Source organism: Pan troglodytes, chromosome 17, assembly GCF_028858775.2.
Source record: "Pan troglodytes isolate AG18354 chromosome 17, NHGRI_mPanTro3-v2.0_pri, whole genome shotgun sequence".
NCBI lineage: Eukaryota > Metazoa > Chordata > Mammalia > Primates > Hominidae > Pan > Pan troglodytes.
Window position 1 is genome coordinate 69,178,324 of NC_072415.2, and position 16,339 is coordinate 69,194,662.

The window sequence follows — 16,339 nt, forward strand, 5'->3', positions numbered from 1 at the left end:
CTACTCTGCCTTCCCTGAGATAGATTGTAGAAACAAGTAGAAATACCCCTTTGTGCCTAATCAGCTTTGAGTTAGGTTTCTGTCACTTGTAACCTAAATATTTCTGACAACTCCTGATGATCATAAGGATTATCCAAAGATTACTTAAATTTGTTAAGCTAAAACTACTATGCAAATGTACAACAAAATTATTATTGTGAAATGATCCTGCATTCAGGGACAAGGCAGATGTAGAGACACTTGACCTGGAATATATAGTTCTAGTGTCTGAAAACACTCCCACAGACACAGAAGTGGACCAGAAGTAAATGGAAGTGGACCGGAAGTAATCCAGAAATGGACCAAAGTAGCCCCAGTGAGCACGTTTGCTAGTGAGGTTGAGACGTGAAGTTATGAAAATCCTTGAACTTGTTCAGACCATGTTGTTCCTTGTGTGAAACTGTTGTTAGAGAACGGGTTCCTGCTGCAAATGCAAAGTGTGTGTGGCTGAGAAGCTCCTCTTGGCAAATTTGAACCCATTATTAATTGCTTCTAATCAAGATCTAATAAAGAAGAAAATTTGCTTCGAAGAAAAGGACTGCTGTTAACTGGAGAAGTCAACTAAATCTCACAGCATATGTGTGAGGGGAGGGAGTGGTTGCTTTACATATTATTGAAATTAGCTAAGAAGAGAAGGAAAGCCAGTTTGATTATTGACAACTGACTATGAACTGCAGATAAAAATGCACTGATGGCTCTCCCCTTTGGGTAGGGCATGGAGTGGGAGCAGCATGAGGTCTGGGAAGGTGTGGACATTAGGAGGTCTCTTATTGAGTCTCTTGGGCTGAGTCATTCATCAGCAAAAAGCCATCCCTGGGGCAGATCCCAGTTCGGTTTTGGGGGACTTTGGGTGGATGCTGGAAGCTCCCAGGGAAGCGCAGCTTTGTGGGGCACACTGTGTTTTCTTCCTGCTGTGGAAAATCAAGTGACCATCTACCAGGTGGTCTGTGACCCTCTCCAGGGTTCTCTGGGATCCTGTTCAATTTTAACAAACACACAACCATGATGTGCTGGCACTTCTGGCAAAAACGTGTTTTGGCAAATGCAAAATTGCTAATGAAATTAAGTAGCATTGTTCCATGACCAATTTACCAGCTTCTAAGAAAACTGGCACTTGAGCATAGTCTCAGCCATCAGCCTCAGATGCTTCTTACCTGGGCTGCAGAGAGCCCCTGTGGGGAGAAGGGTCAGGGAGGTTCCAAGGGAAGAATGCCGTGGCCCATCATTTCCTTCCGTGATTGAAGCCTACATGGCCTTTCCCTTCCCACTGTTTCTATCTGTCTCTACCTTGACAATTGTAAGGAGGTTTTGAATTGGCTAAGACTATATTTACCAGTATACTAAGTGACAGAAAGCTCATTTAGTCCAGCTTAAACCAAAGGGAGACTCATGGGAATACCAGGGGGGTCTCGCGGAACCCCGGACAGGAATGTGGTTATGGCAGAATCTTTGGAAGGTGGAATTCAGCAGGGTCAGGGCTCGCTCTCCATTTCTCACTTCCCCCCCTCCCTGTGCATCCCTTCAGGGTCCCTTCTCCCTCTTTCTACAAACGCATTGTCTCTACTTCTCTGGTTCATGGAGGAAACATGACAGTAGGTAGTGTAGCCTCAACTACCGAGGGAAAGACCCTCACATCCATAGATTCTGGGAAAAAGCTCACTGTGCAAGCTGAGTCAGGTCCCCCAACCCAGAATGCGCATTAAGGTCATGGGAATAGGTACTGTGTTCAGTCCAGCTGTGGTCCAGCATCTATGCCAGGACCTGTGGCTGGGGTTGGCCATATCCTATTGGAATATGAGGCTGCTTCTGCAGCCATGTGGGTAGTGAGTGGAGGGGTAAGTTCCTAGAAAAAAGGAGATTAGGGGTAACACAACCCTATAGCTGTCCACTACACCACCTGACTGGCCGTGTGGCCTGAGTCCCTACATCTCCATTCTACTTTACTTGCCGATGAATAGCTCTTCCTGAAGCCCATCCTCCGCATGCAACTCCTGCTCAGAACGTTCTCTGCCTCCCACGGCTTTGAGTTAGGTCTCAGAGACCTAGAGTCTCTGACTATGAGGTTCTTTAGAGCCCAACTCAACCTACACTTTATCAAATGCATGAATTTCTTCTATAGTTTCCCAGAAGTCTCTGCTTGTATATGTCCAGGGACCAGGAACTCACTACTACTACAGGAAAACCTGTTCCATTTTTCCAGCTGCTAATTGTTAGATCTGTTCTCTCTCTAAAGTGACATCTTTCACTCATTGATCCTGGTTCTTCCCTCTGGGGTCTAATGTCTGATGTCCCCTACAGCTAGTTTAAAGTAACTGCAATTCCACCCTTACTTCCCCTTCTGCATGTCTTCTTGTTTACAACCTGAATAACCTCCTTTTCATTTTCCCATATCTATTTCTTCTTCTGTGTGTGGTTGTTTTTTTGTTTGTTTCTTTTTTTTTTGATAGAGTGTTGCTCTGTTGCTCAGGCTGGAGTGCAGTGGCACAATCTCACTCACTGGATCCTCTGCCTCCTAGGTTCCAGCGATCCTTGTGTCTCGGTCTCCCAGGTAGCTGGGACTACAGGTGTGTACCATCATGCCAAGCTGATTTTTATGTTTTTAGTAGAGATGGGATTTTGCCATGTTGGCCAGGCTGGTCTTGAACTCCTGGCCTCAAGTTGGTCCACCCGCTTCAGCCTCCCAAAGTGCTGGGATTACATGTGTGAGCCACCATGCCCAGCTCCCGTATACATTTCTAATGTGCTATTACATTCCAATCCTCTCCATTTTAAAAGCTCCTCTCCTGATGTGCTGTAGTTTGTCAAGGATCCTCTTAAAGTGTTTTGTTCAGTACTGAAAACCATGTACCGGGAAGACCTCCTCAGCCCAGAGAAGAATGGATACATTGCTGCAGACATTCTGAAGCTGATATTTGTACTCAATGACTCTCACTTTGGGCAGTCTCATCGCACTCACGATTACTTTCAATTTCAGTCCATGGAAACTCCCTTAGTTCCTGTGATTTAGTCTAATGTTGAGCACAGATCAGTTTCTGTCCCACTTCTTCCCATCACAGCTGTCTTGTTCAGCCTTGCTGCAGAGTCCAGAAACCATCCTGACCAAAAGCAGGAAAAGCCCCCACCCCATTGGTCTGGTGCTGGTTGACCCAATGTCCCAGTCTGAGAATTGCCTTTCACCTAGTATTTGAGATCTGGTTCTCATGTCACACTCTATGGACATTTAGCAACTTGATCCTTGTGAGAATCAGCTGAAGATCCTGGCCCCCATATTAACCCATTTATGCCAGAGGTTGCAATGTTTTGAATTTTTGTATGAATGAAAAATCAGACCTTGGTGATGACCTTGAGCAGTAGGATATGAATAACTTTCACATGCTTAGCATTCCAATAATGGAACACTAGGCATAAGTGGGTTTTAATATCCTGAAGCTCTGCTAGGTGGGTGAGTTGTTCCCTTGCTGAGACATTTCATGCAGATAATGAGCCTGCTTACTGAGCTTCCCCCATCACCTCTTCCTGGCTCTCCTCTAGCTCTGCTGTCTGTCTGGTTACTCTTTTCATAGATGTTGGCCCCAGAAGCTGAGGCTTGATTACACACCCACTGTCTTCTCTTCTACCACACAGGACATTAAGCTATGCCTGTACTGTATCCCAAGACCTGCCATGGAGACTGAGAACACCTAAGATGTCCTGCTCCAGTGGATAGTGGTAAATTCAGATCCTAAATCTTCCCAAGTACCCTCATGTCTTTAAAAGTTTGTCAAAAGGAATTCTGTTATGAAATTAAGGAAAATTTTAAAAAGTGTTTTTAGTGCACAGGTTAGGGTGTGTGTGTTAGATTAGACACACATAGGCTCAAAATAAAGGGATGGAGGAAGATCTACCAAGCAAATGGAAAAAAAAAAGGCAGGGGTTGCAATCTTAGTCTCTGATAAAAGAGACTTTAAACCAACAAGCATCAAAAGAGACAAAGAAGGCCATTACATAATGGTAAAGGGATCAATTCAAGAAGAAGAGCTAACTATCCTAAATATATATGCACCCAATACAGGAGCACCCAGATTCATAAAGCAAGTCCTTAGAGACCTAGAAAGAGACTTAGACTCCCACACAATAATAATGGGAGACTTTAACATCCGACTGTCAACATTAGACAGATCGACGAGACAGAAAATTAACAACAATATCCAGGAATTGAACTCAGCTTTGCACCAAGTGGACCTGATAGACATCTACAGAACTCTCCACCCCGAATCAACAGAATATACATTCTTCTCAGCACCACATCGCACTTATTACAAAATTGACCACATAGTTGGAAGTAAAGCACTTCTCAGCAAATGTAAAAGAACAGAAATTATAACAAACTGTCTCTCGGACCACAGTGCAATCAAACTAGAACAGGATTAAGAAACTCACCCAAAACTGCTCAACTACATGGAAACTGAACAATCTGCTCCTGAATGACTACTGGGTACATAACGAAATGAAGGCAGAAATAAAGATGTTCTTTGAAACCAATGAGAACAAAGACACAACATACCAGAATTTCTGAGACACATTTAAAGCAGTGTGCAGAGGGAAATTTATAGCACTAAATGCCCACAAGAGAAAGCAGGAAAGATCTAAAATTGACACCCTAACATCACAATTAAAAGAACCAGAAAAGCAAGAGCAAACACATTCAAAAGCTAGCAGAAGGCAAGAAATAACTAAGATCAGAGCAGAACTGAAGGAGATAGAGACACAAAACACCCTTCAAAAAATCAATGAGTCCAGGAGCTGGTTTTTTAAAAAGATCAACAAAATTGATAGACCGCTAGCAAGACTAATAAAGAAGAGAAGAGAGAAGAATCAAATAGACGCAATAAAAATGATAAAGGGGATATCACCACTGATACCACAGAAATACAAACTACCATCAGAGAATACTATAAACACCTCTACGCAAATAAACTAGAAAGTCTAGAAGAAATGGATAAATTCCTGGACACATACATCCTCCCAAGACTAAACCAGGAAGAAGTTGAATCTCTGAATAGACCAATAACAGGAGCTGAAATTGAGGCGATAATTAATAGCCTACCAACCAAAAAAAGTCCAGGACCAGACGGATTCACAGCCGAATTCTACCAGAGGTACAAGGAGGAGCTGGTACCATTCCTTCTGAAACTATTCCAATCAATAGAAAAAGGAGGAATCTTCCCTAACTCATTTTATGAGGCCAGCATCATCCTGATACCAAAGCCAGGCAGAGACACAACAAAAAAAGAGAACTTTAGGCCAATATCCCTGATGAATGTTGATGCAAAAATCCTCAGTAAAATACTGGCAAATCAAATCCAGCAGCACATCAAAAAGCTTATCCACCATGATCAAGTGGGCTTCATCCCTGGGATGCAAGGCTGGTTCAACATACGCAAATCAATAAACATAATCCAGCATATAAACAGAACCAAAGACAAAAACCACATGATTATCTCAATAGATGCAGAAAAGGCCTTCGACAAAATCCAACAGCCCTTCATGCTAAAAACTCTCAATAAATTAGGTATTGATGGGACGTATCTCAAAATAATAAGAGCTGTTTATGACAAACCCACAGCCCATATCATACTGAATGGGCAAAAACTGGAAGCATTCCCTTTGAAAACTGGCACAAGACAGGGATGCCCTCTCTCACCACTCCTATTCAACATAGTGTTGGAAGTTCTGGCCAGGGCAATCAGGCAAGAGAAAGAAATAAAGCATATTCAATCAGGAAAAGAGGAAGTCAAATTGTCCCTGTTTGCAGATGACATGATTGTATATTTAGAAAACCCCATCGTCTCAGCCCAAAATCTCCTTAAGCTGATAATCAACTTCAGCAAAGTCTCAGGATACAAAATCAATGTGCAAAAATCACAAGCATTCTTATACACCATTAACAGACAAACAGAGAGCCAAATCATGAGTGAACTCCCATTCACAATTGCTTCAAAGAGAATAAAATACCTAGGAATCCAATTTACAAGGAATGTGAAGGACCTCTTCAAGGAGAACTACAAACCACTGCTCAATGAAATAAAAGAGGACACAAACAAATGGAAGAACATTCCATGCTCATGGATAGGAAGAAGAATCAATATTGTGAAAATGGCCATACTGCCCAAGGTAATTTATAGATTCAATGCCATCCCCATCAAGCTACCAATGACTTTCTTCACAGAATTGGAAAAAACTACTTTAAAGTTCAACCAAAAAAGAGCCCGCATTACCAAGTCAATCCTAAGCCAAAAGAACAAAGCTGGAGGCATCACACTACCTGACTTCAAACTATACTACAAGGCTACAGTAACCAAAACAGCATGATACTGGTACCAAAACAGAGATATAGACCAATGGAACAGAACAGAGCCCTCAGAAATAATACCACACACCTACAACCATCTGATCTTTGACAAACCTCACAAAAAAAAGAAATGGGGAAAGGATTCCCTATTTAATAAATGGTTCTGGGAAAACTGGCTAGCCATATGTAGAAAGCTGAAATTGGATCCCTTCCTTACACCTTATACAAAAATTAATTCAAGATGGATTAAAGACTTAAATATTAGACCTAAAACCATAAAAACCCTAGAAGAAAACCTAGGCGACACAATTCAGGACATAGGCATGGGCAAGGACTTCATGTCTAAAACACCAAAAGCAATGGCAACAAAAGCCAAAATTGACAAATTGGATCTAATTAAACTAAAGAGCTTCTGCACAGCAAAAGAAACTACCATCAGAGTGAACAGGCAACGTACAGAATGGGAAAAAATTTTTGCAATCTAATCATCTGACAAAGGGCTAATATCCAGAATCTACAAAGAACTCAAACAAATTTACAAGAAAAAAACAAACAACCCCATCAACAAGTGGGCGAAGGATATGAACAGACACTTCTCATAAGAAGACATGTATGCGGCCAACAGACACGTGAAAAAATGCTCATCATCACTGGCCATCAGAGAAATGAAAATCAAAACCACAATGAGATACCATCTCACACCAGTTAGAATGGCAATCATTAAAAAGTTGGGAAACAACAGGTGCTGGAGAGGATGTGGAGAAATAGGAACGCTTTTATACTGTTGGTGGGACTGTAAACTAGTTCAACCATTGTGGAAGACAGTGTGGCGATTCTTCAAGGATCTAGAACTAAAAATACCATTTGACCCAGCCATCCCATTACTGGGTATATACCCAAATGATTATAAATCATGCTGCTATAAAGACGCCTGCACATGTATGTTTATTGTGGCACTATTCACAATAGTAAAGACTTGGAATCAATCCAAATGTCCATCAATGATAGACTCGATTAAGAAAATGTGGCACATATACATCATGGAATACTATACAGCCATAAAAAAGGATGAGTTCATGTCCTTTGTAAGGTCATGGATGAAACTGAAACCATTATTCTCAGCAAACTATCGCAAGGACAAAAAACCAAACTCTGCATGTTCTCACTCATAGGTGGGAATTGAACAATGAGAACACCTGGACACAGGAAGGGGAACATCACACACTGGGGCATGTTGTGGGGTGGGTTGGTGGGGAGGGATAGCATTAGGAGATATACCTAATGTAAATGATGAGTTAATGGGTGCAGCACACCAACATGGCACATGTATACATATGTAACAAACCTGCACGTTGTGCACATGTACCCTAGAACTTAAAGTATAATAAAAATAAATAAATAAATAAAATAAAATAAAATGAAAGTACAAAAATTTTAAAAAAATGCACACAATTCTTCATTGTTCTTATAATGAGGAAGAGTCCGTTTTCCTATTCCTTGAGTATAGGTTACCCTGTGACTTTGTGACTTTCTTTCCTTCTTATTCCCATTTGTCTCTGTGCCCTGCCACCCCCACACCCTCAATCTTCTGAAGCAATGACAGTTTTCTTTTTTTTTCTTTTTTCTTTTTTTTTTTGAGACAGAATCTCGCTCTGTCGCCCAGGCTGGAGTGCAATAGCGCGATCTCGGCTCACTGCAACCTCTGCCTCCTGGGTTCAAGTAATTCTCCTGCCTTAGCCTCCCGAGAAGCTGGGATTACAGGCACACACCACCACATCTGGCTGATTTTTTGTATTTTAGTAGAGATGGGGTTTCACCATGTTGCCCAGGCTGGTCTCAAACTCCTGACCTCAGGTAATCCACCTGCCTTGGCCTCCCAAAGTGCTTGGATTACAGGTGTGAGCCACTGTGCCTGGCCAGCGATGGCTTTCCATATGCTGTTATGGCCAATAACAAAGAGTCAAGTTATTACAGGCACTTAAAAAAAAACAGCTTCATTGAGATATAATTCACATAACATACAATTCACCCATTTAAAAAGTACAATTTGATGCTCTTGCCAGACACTAAATCTGCTGGGATCTTGATCTTGGATTTCTCAGCCTCCAGAAATGTAAGAAATAAACTCCTGTCCTTTATAAGTTACCCAGTCTAAGGTATTTTGTTATAGCAGCATGTACAGACTAAGATATGAGCCTACAGTTTAGCTTTTTGCTTAGCAGGAATATTTTTCTGAAGAGCAGCTTTAGATTTGAACTTCCCCACATTCTGTTTCAAATAAAGTTGGTTCTTCTGGAGAATATTTTGGAGCTCTCTATTTTCACATACTGCCTCTTTCCACTTGTCAAAATCTCTGACCTGCTATCCAGGGAGCTGAGTAGGAGCAGTAGCCTCTGGTCTTCTTGGCTTCTCTCTCTCAGCATGGAACCACTGCCTTGGGAGTGAGCTGGGGCAAAGGTGACCAGCTCCAAGTATTCATGGGCTTCTGTACCTGAGGTAGAGGCTCCATCCCATGAATGGGAGCTTGACAGAGGAAGGAATAAGGTATATTAACCTCTTGGTTGCACTCATCAGAAATTTAGCCATTTAACTTGTAGTTGGAGAGGATGAGAAATGCTGATGGCCAGTCCCTCCTTGTGAGTTATGGCAATCTCTGATTGAATAAGAAGATGGAGCTCCAACTTCTTGGCCATACCCACCTTGGAATGGAACTTCCATTAAGCTGAGCTAGAGTAGGGTGAGGGAGGGGTTGGGGTGCGGTTCAAATGCCATGAACTCTTATTCTTCTTAGTGACTTCAATAGATTTTCTTGAGTAAATGTTTCTTCATTTGTTGTGTGCCCTTTTGACAATTTCCAGAAACTTTGAATGGTTTGTTTAAATAAATTCCACCAGTTTTTCTTTTTTCACTGGGGACTGCATCCATGGAGTTCCTCATGCTACCGTATGGGAAGGGGACCAAGTTATAAACTCTTAAACTCCCAGTAGAGACTATAGTCTTGAAAGCCTGGACTTTTAAGAACTGGAACCTATAAGAGAGAAATGGCTTTTATTTTCCTTTTTGGTCCGAAACCTTGGGTTTGAAAAGCAAGTGCTGAGGAATCTTGAGGACTGCTGGCTGTCTTTCAGTACATCTCTGTTTTCATTTCCTTTAGACTTACTACTGTGCAGTGAAAATTTGTGTGCGTGTGTGTGTTTAACACATTGTACCTTGAATGTAATTATTTATACATGTCTCAATTCCTTCCTTAATTTGTAAATTTTGGGGGGGGAAAGGCCATGATTTTGTTTGGTTTTGTAACCCTTAGAACTCTCTATAAGTGCTTATAGAATGAATTATATACCCAAATAAATGATGCAAATAAACATATCACTAAATGACATTCTGGTTGCTCCTATGTCCTACTATCATCTCAACTTTGGGCAACCCACCCTCACTGAAATTCACCATTCTATCTGAGTTTCCATATGTGACTAATGTCTTTTTACTGTTCTGATCATTTACCCATTTTTTGCGAACAGTCCTAAATGACATCTTTATACTCCAGGCTCTTTTCCTTCTCAGGGCTTTAGCAATTGCTGATCCCTGTGCCCAGGATGCTCTTCCCCCAGAGCATGGAATGGCCGGCTCCTTCTCATTACTTATAACAGTATAAATGTCTAAAATTATTTTTTGTCTGTTAGTTTACTGTCTTTTTCCATACTAAAGCATCATACTAGCAAGGACCTTGACTTGTACACAGCTGAATCCACAGGTTCTATAAAAATGTAAGTAGTAAGAATTTATAAATATATGCTTTTTAGTGAATTTAGTGAGTTTTCTCAAGGAGAAGCAAACTTTTAATTTACTTCTACTTCTTCTTCTTCTTTTTTTTTTTTTTTTGAGACAGAGTTTCACTCTTTTTGCCCAGGCTGGAGTGCAATGGCGTGATCTCAGCTCACTGCAACCTCTGCCTCCCAGATTCAAGCAATTCTTCTGCCTCAGTCTCCCGAGTAGCTGGGATTACAGGCACCCACCACCACACTCGGCTAATTTTTGTATTTTTAGTAGAGATGGGGATTCACCATGTTGGCCAGGCTGGTCTCAAACTCCTGACCTCAGGTGATCCACCCACCTCGGCCTCCAAAGTGCTGGGATTACAGGCGTGAGCCACCATGGCCAGCTGAAAACCTTTAATTTAAAACTTAGAATTTTTTTTTTTAAACAGAGTCTCACTGTGTCACCCAGCCTGGAGTACAGTGGCATGAATGTGGCTCACTGTAGCCTTGACTTCTGGTACTCAAGTGATACTCCCACCTCAGCCTCCCAAGTAGCTGGGGCCATAGGTGCACACCACCAGACTTGGCTAATTTAAAAATTTTTGTAGAGATGGGGGTCTCACTTTGTTGCCCAGGCTGGTCTTAAACTCCTGGCTTCAAGTAATCCTCCCACCTTAGCCTCCCAAACTGCTGAGATTATAGGCATGAATCACCGCACCCAGTCTAAAACTTAGAATTGATATTTAACAAAGTCAAGTCATCCAGTCATGGAATTATCATACTGTCATATGTGGTATTGATAGTTTTGCTCCATTTCTCCATGTGTCCATTCTTTTAATACCGCCGCGTGAATCCCAGGATGCTATTCTTGCCCCAGTATAGACAGCCAGACATGAGCTACCTACTTTGGTGAAAAAAAAAAAAAGAGGTCTCTATAATGTCTGAGACTACGGTGGTGAATTCTTGACTTCTAAGGCTAAAATCACCATTCAGATGTAAGGTCAGAAAGATTTAAATGGGGACAACATCTGGAATAATCCATTTTTCTTTGAAATCCCTTCAAAACTCTAGACTAAGGCATAGGGAGGAGAGTTAGAGGAGAATCCGAAGAGTTTACAAGGGCTGCATTTACATTGTCCCCCTTTCAGCTTAGTCTTGAAGGTGCAGCAATGTATAAAGATATCTGTCCTTTCTAGGGTTGATAATTCCACAGTGGAAGTGAGTCACCTGTACCTCTGAGTGTCAACAGCCTTTCCAGTGTCTCCTGAGCCACAGTGGTATAGGATAATAGAATAGAGATGGGCTCAGGAAGTTAGCCAAGAAAGGCCCCAAAGAGAGAGGACTTGAAGAAGCCTGGGGCTTCAGGTCTGACGGCTGCTGGTGCAAGTGGGTGTGAGGACCACAGCCATAGCAGGATCTCAGGCACTTCAATGCGGACAGTGAGGACAGGAGCCAATGACTCAGGGTGTCACTGTGGAAGAGGTCACACTTGAGGCCCAGCTAAGACAGGCTATCCTTCAAGGGATGCTAGAACTGGAGTGAGATAGATCAAGAGGGAGAAGCAAATACAAAGAGCTGCCCCTGAAGGCCACAGTACACCTCCCTGAAACTCACTTGTCATGTAGGGGGAAAAAGTGGGGATAGGAGAGAATCTTAAAATAATCTCAAATTATTGAGATTACTGACACCCAGTTTTAAAACTGAAAATGATGATACTCAGTTGTTACCGACCAAGTAAAGGGGGCTTTAATATAACTTTTCTTTTCTCTTTCCTTTTCTTTTTTTTTTTTTTTTTTTTGAGACAGAGTCTCGCTCTGTTGCCCAGGCTGGAGTGCAGTGGTGCGATCTCAGCTCACTGAAACCTCCGCCTCCCTGGTTCAAGTGATTCTGGTGCCTCAGCCTCCCAAGTAGCTGGGATTACAGGTGCCTGCCACCATGCCCAGCTAATTTTTGTATTTTTAGTAGAGACAGGGTTTCACTGTGTTGGCCAGGCTGGTCTCGAACTGCTGGCCTCAAGTGATCTGCCTGCCTCAGCCTCCCAAAGGGCTGGGATTACAGGTGTGAGCCACCGTGCCCTGCCAACTTTTCTAAATTATAGGAAAGTAAAGTTACGTTTTTGCTCCCCGGAGGCCATGATTGCAAAACTTATACTTGCCACAGAACATGAGAGGCCACAACTTGGTTTTTACAGATGAGAAAACTGAGGCCCAGGGAGTAAGATGGGTGGTTCAAGGTGGCACTACTATGTGTGGGTACGGCCAGGAGGACAGCCTGGATCTCCTGGTTCTGGTTCCAGGCTGCTTAGCATCACACGGTGCTGCCTTCCTGCATCTATCAAGCTTATGCAGAAAGTATTGAGGCTCACTGATATATCAAGTATAAGAAAATGTCTCCCTAGCATTTAAAAAAAAATAGAGCGTTCAATTAAACTTAGGAGCGAAAATTTAAAAGCTCTTGACTGTTTCATGACAGTTAAGTAGCATGGGACATAAAATCAAAATGAGCATCTTTTGCTAAGGAATGTTCTCTTCCTTTCTATCTTTTTCTCCTCTCCTTCCCTGTCTTTAATTATTCCTGACACTTTTCTTAGCATGAAATTCCTCATAGCTGGTTGTAGCATCTACAAGGAAAAGCGAGGCAATCAGAACAGTCAGCTGGGGTGGAAGAGAGTGGTAATTTGAGAAACGGCTTATTTTGACAAGAGCACTTAGGCAGCAGAGGGGGAGATGGACTGAGGAGGAGGGAAAAGGCAGCCCACATTTCCACCCTCTGATTATGACATCTCTAGGGAACAGAGCCGTTCTTCTGAGGCATACCCTTCCACAGATGCAAAAGATGGAGAAGGCAGGGACTGACTCAGAGAGCTGGTGTCTGGCCCCATTATCCAGCTGCTTCTGACTCAGATCTGAGATGAGACAACTCATTCCTACCCAGACAGCTTGCAGTGTTTTTGCTAGGGCTGACCAAATTCTCAGTCATTCATCATATGTCTTTCTGTTTGTGCTTCATTTAAGAATGAGTTCTACCTCTCTCCATCAAGAAAAAAATTGAACAGGATCCCTGAGGTTCTTCAGTACTCATGACTTGGAGCTGCTGTTGGTTTCCCCCACCATCAGTCTGTAGGCAATAACTTGAACTCACAAACTGGAAGCCTCACCTGAGGCTGGGTTTACTCATGCAGCCTGGTGGCTTCTAAGGGCAGGAAAAACTGAGGAGAGACTATGCGGTGCAGCAGATGACAGTTTGGATTTGGCAGACCTGTATTCAAGTTGGGCACTGTCATCTCTTAGCTCTGTGATGTCAGCCATGTTGCTTATCATCTCTGAGAACTACTACCCATTTTCTATAAAATGGTTTCTTTTATAAAAATGAAATTGATAGTAAATATAAAGATGTACTTAACTGATACAAAATAAACACATAGGAAATGTTATCTGGCATTGCTTCTGTAGCAATTACACCCTCCCCACTCATAAGGGCTACCTGGTATGCTAAGAGTGCATACCTTTAATGATGGCCTACCTAGTTCACCTGTTACACCACTACAGATGTCAAACACTGCACATTTACAGCTTTAACTGGATCCAAGGACAGTGTCTTATTCACCTCTGGATTCCTAGTGCCAGATGGAGCAAATAATTTAATAAATAAGAAAGAGAACCAACCGTTGCATGAAAGACTTCTTAAATTTCTATTTCTTATTATCTCACCTGAAGGAAACAAGGCTGTCTAGGAATTATAAAGAGATGGTTTGTGGTGTGTGTCAGCCTGTGTTTATGGAATTTCAAATGGAAAATTTACATGTTTATTTTTCCATGGAAAAGGGAGAAATAAAGCAATGCTATGCTTTGGTTTAAACTATGTAATCAAGAAAATGCTATAATGACCAGGACCTAAGCAGAGGGAGGATTCTTGATTTCTAACGCTAGTTAAACTAGATCTCCCCAGATATTGGCAGAGCCAATGGCAATCAGACTCTGCTTTTCATGCGTCTTTGGAAGAACAGGCTGATTAGAGCTAAGACCCTGTATTTGATATCACAGCACAACTGGAGATGGGAAAATGAAGAGCTAGAAACAGAGAACAGAGAGGGAGAGAGCTGATCCCCAGCAAAGGGTGGGGACTATTTAGGTGCTTGATGAACCTGTGAGGCTTCACTTGACTTTATTGACTTCCTTTGTAAGAACAAGTCAAGAAGACAAAACCGGGGGCCCAGCAGCATCAAGAACTGATCCAAGAGGCATCTTCAAGATCACATCTGTCACAGCCACATCCATGCTGAGGGACCGTATGGATGCTGAGAGTGTACCCTTCCCTGTGAACAGGGCTGTGAGGTTGGAAGGATGGGTGGTTGGGTGTCACTGCTTCTGCTTTTTTGCCCCATCACTTGGGCCTCTTTTCCTGTTTTTTTAAGGGCCTACTGTTAAGGAGGTGCCATATGAACAGTGTTGAGGATGATTTTTAGTAAGTGCTTGTCCCTTGCTCCATTTTCAGTAGTGAATTTAGGAGCTGTTCAGTAACATTTCAAGAGAGGTTCGAGGATTGCCTTGTCTTTTAGAGAAGATGCTGCTGTAGGTAGAAGTTTGACCCTGATGGATTCTAAATCCCTTTGAAGCCTTAGAAGTTATGATCCTAAAAAACAATTGGCCAACAGCTGGGTGATTTGGACCGCAAGTTCACCCATGGCCAAGACACATAGATCATTTTGTTGGAAATATAGGGCTGTTGGAAGAGTGGTTATATTAAGAGTTGCCTCAGTTATCCACTTTGCTTTGGGTCAACAAGACTTAAATATTGAACCATTATTTTGAATGTAATTCCTTAAAGCCTAGTCCAACAATGTAAGTTTCCCCCTGCCTTCCAGATTTAGTTATTTGTATGACATTGAAAAGTCATTTCTCTCTCTGAGCCTTAGCTCACCATCAGTTAGGTGAAAAAGTTTTACCCATGTGATTTCTATGGTACCTCCTAACTTTGACATAGCTTGACTGTCTAAAATCTTTTTTTTTTTTTTTTTTTTTTTTTTTTGAGATGGAGTCTTGCTCTGTGACCCAGGCTGGAGTGCAGTGGTGCGATCTTGGCTCTCTTGGATTCAAGTGATTCTCCTGCCTCAGCCTCCCAAGCCTCAGCCTCCCAAGTAGCTAGGATTACAGGTGCATGCCACCGCGCCTGGCTAATTTTTGTATTTTTAGTAGAAATGGAGTTTCACCATGTTGGCCAGGCTGGTCTCGAACTCCTGACCTCAAGTGATCTGCCCACCTTGGCCTCCCAAAGTGCTGGGATTACAGACATGGGCTGCTGCAACTGGCTAAAATCTTATTGTGTGGGATTAGAATTTAGTTTAGCCTTTCTGGAGGGAAATTTAAAATTTAAATGTTAATGCTGTTTGGCTAAGTGATCCAATTTCTAGGAATTTTATCTTACAAAACTACCAAGACACCCCCCACCCCACCCCCACGTCATAACATTGTTTCAAAAGCAACAAGTAGAAACAAATTAATAAGAAGGGAGAGGGGCTAGATCTGGAAGGACACACAGCATACTTCCAACACTGGGAAATAACTTGGATTGCATTGAGAGTGGAGTGGGGTGAAGGGAGATTTCATTTGTCTGTAATCTGGGTTTTCCATGGGAATATTTATGTGTTACTTGTGTGACTATATGAAAAAAACCCACCCAGCTTATTAAGTCAGATATTGTATTTGGTGGTTGGAGCAGCTTCTTCAATGATTAGTTATACCAGTCAGGGTGCAGTCAAGAGACAAAGATCACACCAGTAATTTGAACAAAGAAAATTTAACATGTTAATAACTAGCAACTAATAACAGTGGATTAACTACTTAGGGAGTACAGAGAACTCTAAAGAATACAGGACTAGCAGATACAGGGAGTAGCCACGACTTATAGGGCTGAAGCAGTATACCCAAGAACAGAACAAACTTGAAAGAGGATCTGCCTCCTGATGTCTGAGATTAGATTTCGAAGCTGTGGCTGTGGTCCCCTGGATGGTAGAGAAGTTCTCTGAGGTGTGACGGGCTAGGATGGCAAGCAGGAAACTGCCCACAGAAGTGCCAGTGAGATGCACTGGAAGACCATCCGGGGCACTGGTGAAACTCAAAGGGCAGCCAACCGCTGTGCAAACACTGTGACTTGCTGGAGGGTGAGCAGCACTGGGAATCACGCGTGCCACTGGTATCTAAATACCACAGGC